This window comes from Protopterus annectens, chromosome 11.part0 (genome assembly GCF_019279795.1).
Source record: "Protopterus annectens isolate FY-2018-M chromosome 11.part0, PAN1.0, whole genome shotgun sequence".
NCBI lineage: Eukaryota > Metazoa > Chordata > Ceratodontiformes > Protopteridae > Protopterus > Protopterus annectens.
Window position 1 is genome coordinate 96858231 of NC_056745.1, and position 7288 is coordinate 96865518.

At 43.3% G+C, this 7288-nt stretch overlaps 1 protein-coding gene across 1 annotated transcript in view; it reads right to left on the reverse strand.

The window, feature by feature from the left end:
• Positions 1-7288, reverse strand: part of VWF (von Willebrand factor) — a 749192-nt gene that overhangs the window by 313726 nt on the left and 428178 nt on the right. The window lies entirely within an intron of this gene.

A 7288-nucleotide genomic window follows, 5' to 3' on the forward strand; every position in this document is an offset into this window, starting at 1 on the left:
AGTAAGATGTAAATTGTAGATACCTTGTAAGAAAACCAGAAATGAGGAGGACACTTAGCAGGAGGAAGGTAAGCAATTCAAACATATGGAATGAGTAAGGACATGATTAGAAAAGAAGATATAATACGGTAGAGAAAGGAAAAGTGAAGTCGGATTGCTGACAGTTGGGAAGCTGAGGACGTATGAACATTTGGAAGATGAGATGGCTTACAGACCAAGGGAATAAGTGAAAGGCTAAAAGAAAATGAAATGAAAAAAAAAACTTGATGAAGAAACTTGGAAGGAATTACTGGAGGGAAGAAGATGACAACATTTCAAAATTAGAAGTAGAGAACGGAAAAAGATGCGACAAATGATGATGAAGTAACACATGAAGAACTGAAAAATAGAGAGAAAGCAACTACGGAAGATGGTTATAATGACATTTCAGACAGAGCATCAAGAAGGAACATTACTTAAATAACTGAGAAATAATGATTTATAAAAACACTAATTAAATAACCTGAGCATAGCATCATGCAGTAATTTAACCTGTGCAATTCTCTGCTTGTGTCAGTTTCAGGCATGATTTACATAACTTTTCTTAATTCTGAGGAATACCAGGTAATATCTATAGCTAATTCTGCAATTGATGGCATGTTTAGATGCATGATAGTTCTTTAGATAACTTCAGCCAGACAGGCTTGAATATATAATGGCAATATACTAAGGAATGACCAAATGTATTTCCTTTGAGTTCCATCCGCTTACTTATTTAATAGGAAGGACAGATAAATATGATGTTAGGAACTTAGACTACATACGTGTCTGATTACACACAGGCCACACATGTCAATTATTTTTTTAACTTAACCCAAGACAGTAGGTCACTTAAATTAATCTTCTGTAAACCTGTTCTACAGAGTTGCAGTCTCGCTAATGGCAGCTCTATAAAAAAAAAAAACAGGATATTCTATCAGCAAATCTTAGTAGTTTTGAAATCAATTTCCATGAAATTTGATATTCTGAATTGTAAGTTTCTGGTTTACATGGAATTTTAATAAGATTCCTGAAATACTCTGACCCCAGGATTCATGAAGCTTGCACCAGGCGCAGGCGTAGCATAGGCGGTATAACACCAGATATGGCCGTCGAGCGATTCAGGTACGATCCAATTCCATGTGCACTACCGGAGTACGCCAGAACTGCGCAGCACTCGGCTTAGGTATGCTAATCACCCCATGTGCAGTGTCACACCATGCAAATTAAGGCATATAGCGATTCAGGATGTGGTGCAAGCATAGCGTAAGCCCACGGAAATGTAAACCAAAAAACACGGTTTACATTTTCCCAAACAGAACATCGGAGCTATGGAAGCAGCCCAGACTCATGTATTACAAAGTTAACATATGCCAATGGCTAAATACACAGCCAATGGCATAAGAAAAGATGCACAACACCTAAAAAATAACATTTAATGTCATGTCCACAGTAACACACAGTACAACCGCAGGGCATGTGTGCGCAAACTGGAACACAAAGAAAATATATACAAATGTCATAAAATCGCAATGTAATACAAATCAGGATTTCACCATAATATGCAATGGTATGCATGGTACACCACAACCAAGCTGCAAGGGTTGCTAAGGGTCTGTGACAGTGTTCGGCGCAGTAACTATGAATTAGTAGTCAATGCCATGCAAATGAGGTGGGTAATACTGAATTGCAAATGTCCTGCTGAATGAAGGATGTACCATACGGCGCAGTGCTGTAACACCGTGGAGTGGCTCAGAGATGATACATGACATCAGCAGAGGGGTGTGCCACCGTAGCTGTAAGCACATTGTAGCAATGCAAATCTGGCCTGGCTATTGCTAAGCAAAGCTGCAGGACAGGGGTGGGAAGGTAGGTATAGAATCGTTTAGCTGAGAGCACATATGGTGCCCAAAAGCGCATGTGTATGGGGATAAAAACGTGCCCGAAACCCAGTAAGTGGATGCACGCGCCGCAAACAATAGCACAAACAGGAAGGTCAGGGGAAGAAAAGAAGGAAATGCTGCAGTAGGGTAATTGGAGTACAACTGAGCAATTAACATCTATCAACTCACAGCGGCCAATCGATGGCAGCTGACAAGTCTGCTCGCAGAAACCTGCAAAACAGGATAAGGGAGGCATTGGATTGCAAAGAAAGGAGGGGAGGCATTGGATTGCAAAGATAGGAGAACTGTCATAGCAGAGCAAAGCAAACCTACAGTAGACTGGCAATAGGACACATTATGCAAGATAAGCCAGGTCTAGGAAAGTACAAATGAAAGCAGGCTGCTGGATGCATGCCAGACAACGGTAGGTGAAACGTGAAGAAATGTAAAGGGAAGGGCAAGAGGTAATCCACGGCAGCCAAATGTAATTCAACACCAAAGGCACCACAATAGTAGTTCCTGTAGTAAAACACATAAGATACCCTGTAGCTACGATCGTACATACACACCTTATGACATCATTGGTGTTCACAGCACAATAGTATAAAGTGTGAAAGCACCCTAAACACACCTGTGTATTCCCAAACACTGCACCATAGCTGTAAACACATGGGGAACTTTTAAAATGTACATGTTGGGAGCTGCCATAGCTGTGATTCATCACCATGTGTTAGAGACTGACGGTGTTGTGGAGGATAATGCTGACAACCACCGCAGGCCCCGGAGGAGGAGAAGAGTGTTCAGACCAAGGGGCAACCTACCAGAGGCTATATGATCTGGAGATAGTAGAGCATTACAGGGTGGACAGGGACATCTTACAGCAAATAGTTGAGCTGTGACGGCCATGCCTGAAAACCAGAAACAACAGAGGGGAACCCATCCCAGTGGACACGAAGGTATGTGTAAGCTTGCGAATACTAGCCACAGGTACCTTTCAAAGGCCAACTGGAGATATAATGGGGATCTCACAGGCATCAGCATCCAGGGTACTACACTAGTTCCTGGATGCCATGTTACCACATGCCAATGAACATATATACTTCCCCCGAACTCAGGAGGAGTTGGCCAGCAATATGCGTCACTTCCACCATGTGGCACACTACCCAGAGGTACTGGGTGCGATAGACTGCATGCACATACATATCAAGTCACCACCCAGTGAGCATGGTAGGCGCTACATAAACCGCAAGGGATTCCACTCCATCAACTGCCAGGTTGTGTGCAATGCCCAGGGCATTATCATGGATGTGTGTGCTGGCAGCCCTGGAAGCTACCATGACTCCCCTATCTGGTATGCCTCACAGCTGTATCAGGTATTTGTCAGGGGGGACATCCCACATGGCCACCTTGTGGGGGATGCTGGCTATGCACTGGAGCCGTGGATGATGACTCCCATCAGAAATGCACACACACCCATGCAAGAACGTCATAATGAGGCACACGCACAAACCAGAATCATCACAGAGCATGTGTTTGGGATGATGAAATCATGGTTCCGTTGCTTGGACACATCTGGTGGAGTCTTGCAGTACTCTCCAGACACGTGTGCCCACATCTTCATAGCATGTGCCATTGCTACATAATATGATCCTGCGGAAACAGCTGCAGCAGGGACAAAATGGTGAAGGCCCTCATAGCCCACCGCAATTGCCAAGGCCATCACAGGCACAGAGGGATTCAGACCATGAATACACTGTGCCAGCCCCAGTAGGCAGACGGAGGAATGCCCAATATGCCTACGCCTTAGCAAATAGGGAACGTATAGCACATACTCTGACAGTGTAGGCCCCTACGGACTGACACACCTCTCCACCTGCACACACAGTAAAATGGATAGCACACACACACGACCACCTGTAAATTGTAATGTATAGGTGGCCCACTGTGTGAATCCTACATAGGCAGCCCTCAAACACTGTACACACAACAGCTGAACAGTACATGCACCTATCAGCATATGTTGGTGCTGTGTGTATAGGTTTCTAGGTACATCGGTAGGTACATGCCCAATTGTCAGAGGCCACACACCAAACGAGGCAAACAGTGTCTGCTGTCACCACATCGAGTAACCACCTGTCGCTCAGTGGAGCAGAAGCAATCACGGGATCACATGTGTGTAAGCACTGTTCTGCACACACTCTGCACGGATTCCCTGCTGTGTTAATGAGGGGCTCCACATAATGTAATCATGGATGTTGTGTCAAGGCATGGGGTGTACCCATGACAGGTATTTCTCACCCCAGCATGCTCCACCTATGGTCGTTTGAAGGTGTAGCACATTATCGTGTGTGGCTCACTGTGATATACATACCCAATGCCGGAGCACATCCAGTAAACATCACATGGATATACCATTAACTGGACTCATCCATATGTAAACTAACTGAGTTACCCATGTGAGTGCAGTATGGAGTAACAGCCGTAGTATACTCCACATACAAAACACCATAACACGTGTACAAATCCCAGATGGCCAAGTCATAAATGCAGTGACTGTCGTGCATGTTCCCGGTCCCACGTCCTGCAAGGGATGTAATGAAAGCACGAATAATGCATGTCGGATGCATGTCATCAGAACATGTGTAGCACACGTTAGCGGGAATATGCATTGCCCACTGCTGGTAAGCATCGTTTAAATATGACTATACGGATATGCGCGAAACAGGGCTAAGCTTCTCCAAATATCGCACAGATCACGGTCAATGATGTCCAGAACAGGTGAAACCAGCATTATTCACCCCTGTACTAATAGCACCTGCTCTGAAGGGTAAAACGACCACTGCCAGGAGTAGAACACGCAATCATGTATACAATCACCTAACACTATGGTAGCCAAGATGTACCTACGGCAGGTGTGTAATGTGACAGGTTCAGACACTAACGTGCGGAGTCCAGGAAACTGTATACACCAACAAGTACACAATGAAAGGTGTAGCTTGCCTGTCTCTTTCCCTGTCATATATATATATATATATATATATATATATATACACATATATATATATATATGCACATATATACATATATATAATACAGATAGAAAGGGCGATAGAGAGATATATGTTGATATATACGGATTCACTGGTATCTGCAAATATATAGATAGGTCAATGACATTCATAAAACCTTGGAGGTACAAATAAATAGGATACCGCCAACTATGGAATGTGTCACATACTGACACGCGTAACCACAAGGCTGAAAGAGCGAAAGAACACAGTACCGGAACAGTAGAACCGGGAGTAATATTATCACGATATGAAGGGACATTTAGTTACTGCTGCTGGTGTTGCGGTCCTCGTAGGTACTGTGTTCAACTGTGTTTGTGATTGCCGTAGTCTGTGTATGTGTGTTGAGGGTGCTGTGTGTGTTTCCGTGTGACTGTAATGTGTGTGTGTGTGTGTGTGTGTGTGTGTGTGTGTGTGTGTGTCCCCATCGTGTGTCTGTTTACTCTACTGAGGTAGATCATTACGGTAGGTGTGGGTATAGCTAGCTGTAGGCATACGGTTACTACCTGTCCCACATTAGGAGGGACAGCCCCTCCCTGGGCAGTTGTGTCCTGACATAAAACATTATAAAGGGCAACTGTCCGAGATTGTAGGACATTATTATGTCCCATAGATTATGTAATAGTTGCATTAAATAGTTATGCCTGTATGTAAGAAACGTAAATGTTACATGCAATATGATAAGTAGCCAAAGTCCCACAACAATAAGTATGTATTGAGGATAAAAGTATGTGCTATCCTGTGTACTGACCATGGGTATATGTCGACCTGTAAATACCGATGTGTGTCCCGCAAGTGTCCCACAATGGCCATTTGAAAAGGTGGCAACCCATGCCAAAGACGTTCTGTTACCAACACAACTGCAATGACTGCAAATATCTGGGACAGAAATACACGGGATAGCTGTCATTTAGAAAAATCCCTTTACATACCGCTGTAATTCCGGAGGTATGGAAGTAACAACCTCACCTGCATACTATATAGAAACCAATTAACAACGGCCCAATGTATAATCCCGTAACATAAGTCTACTAACTGATAGCTCTTCAATTAGGGAAGGAGCCCACACACATATATATGGAATATGTAGAAATGCAAGCCCCACAAACCTGTATATGCCACGTACACCCACCTACATCCCCCACACTAGAAACTATAGCAACACAGACTGTAATTACAGCACAAACATCCAGTCAGTCAGTTACATCTGCAGAAGTGTTAACATACCTTGTGAGAGACACATTTAAAGGTGCCATGTGAAATCGTAGCTGTTATATAATGGAACAAACGGCGATGTTACAGGTTTTGTTTGCAATAGTCCCTTATCAGACGGTTGGGATGACAGGTGCATTCACATGTAGAACCACATACTCTAGCCGTCACACACAATCGACGGGGGACATGAATCCAAACTATACGTGTCTCTACACATAGCCGTTGCAATTACACACAACAAATCACAATACAGGCCGTCTCCCTGAATGTAGGGCAAATGGGCAATGCCCAAGTGGAGAATTCAATTATACCCCACTGTTGCCATGTAATTGGCGAATGGAGTAGCTGCACAGCTGATGTGCAAGTAATAAGTCACTCAGGAACACCAATTGGTGGCAGGAAACCACATGTTACAGGTATTGACGTATATAAGGATGACTTGCCAGACATTCAAACCGTATGCTCATACCACAGAACTGTTTAAACAATGTAAGAGAGATAGATACGAAAGTCTGGAATGATAACAAGGTATGTAGAACACTCTGTATGTAAGTGCATGTATAGCCTGTTTTGTATTAATTATGTTAGTGTATGTATAACCTGTTTTGTATTAATTAAAAGTGTCCGCAATGCATAAAGTGGGAAAAGGTATTTATGTAGTGATGTCTTGCTGAGCATACTAACGCTTGTAGAAATTGTGCATCCTGCAGTGGGCCACAAGGTAAACATCACAGACACCACAAGGGATGCTACAAGAGGGCTTTAAACAGAACAATTCCATACCACCCGCCGTCAGTGGTAGGGTATGTCCAACAAGTACGTGCCATAGCAGGGAATAGTATATGTTGATATACTGTCACAGTATGCATGTGTATGGGCATATAACGACAATGACATGTCTAAGGTGGTCCCGCTGTACAAGTATGCTTTGCATTATGGGATACTATGTAAAATATGTGTAATGTATAGTATTGTAGGTAGATATGTCAGATATGCTACACAGCATAACAGGCATATCATGCATACCAAAGGTATCATCTATTGGCATGTACAATGTACAATAACAGGATACATATGGCTTGTAGTCATGGAACACGGTAATAG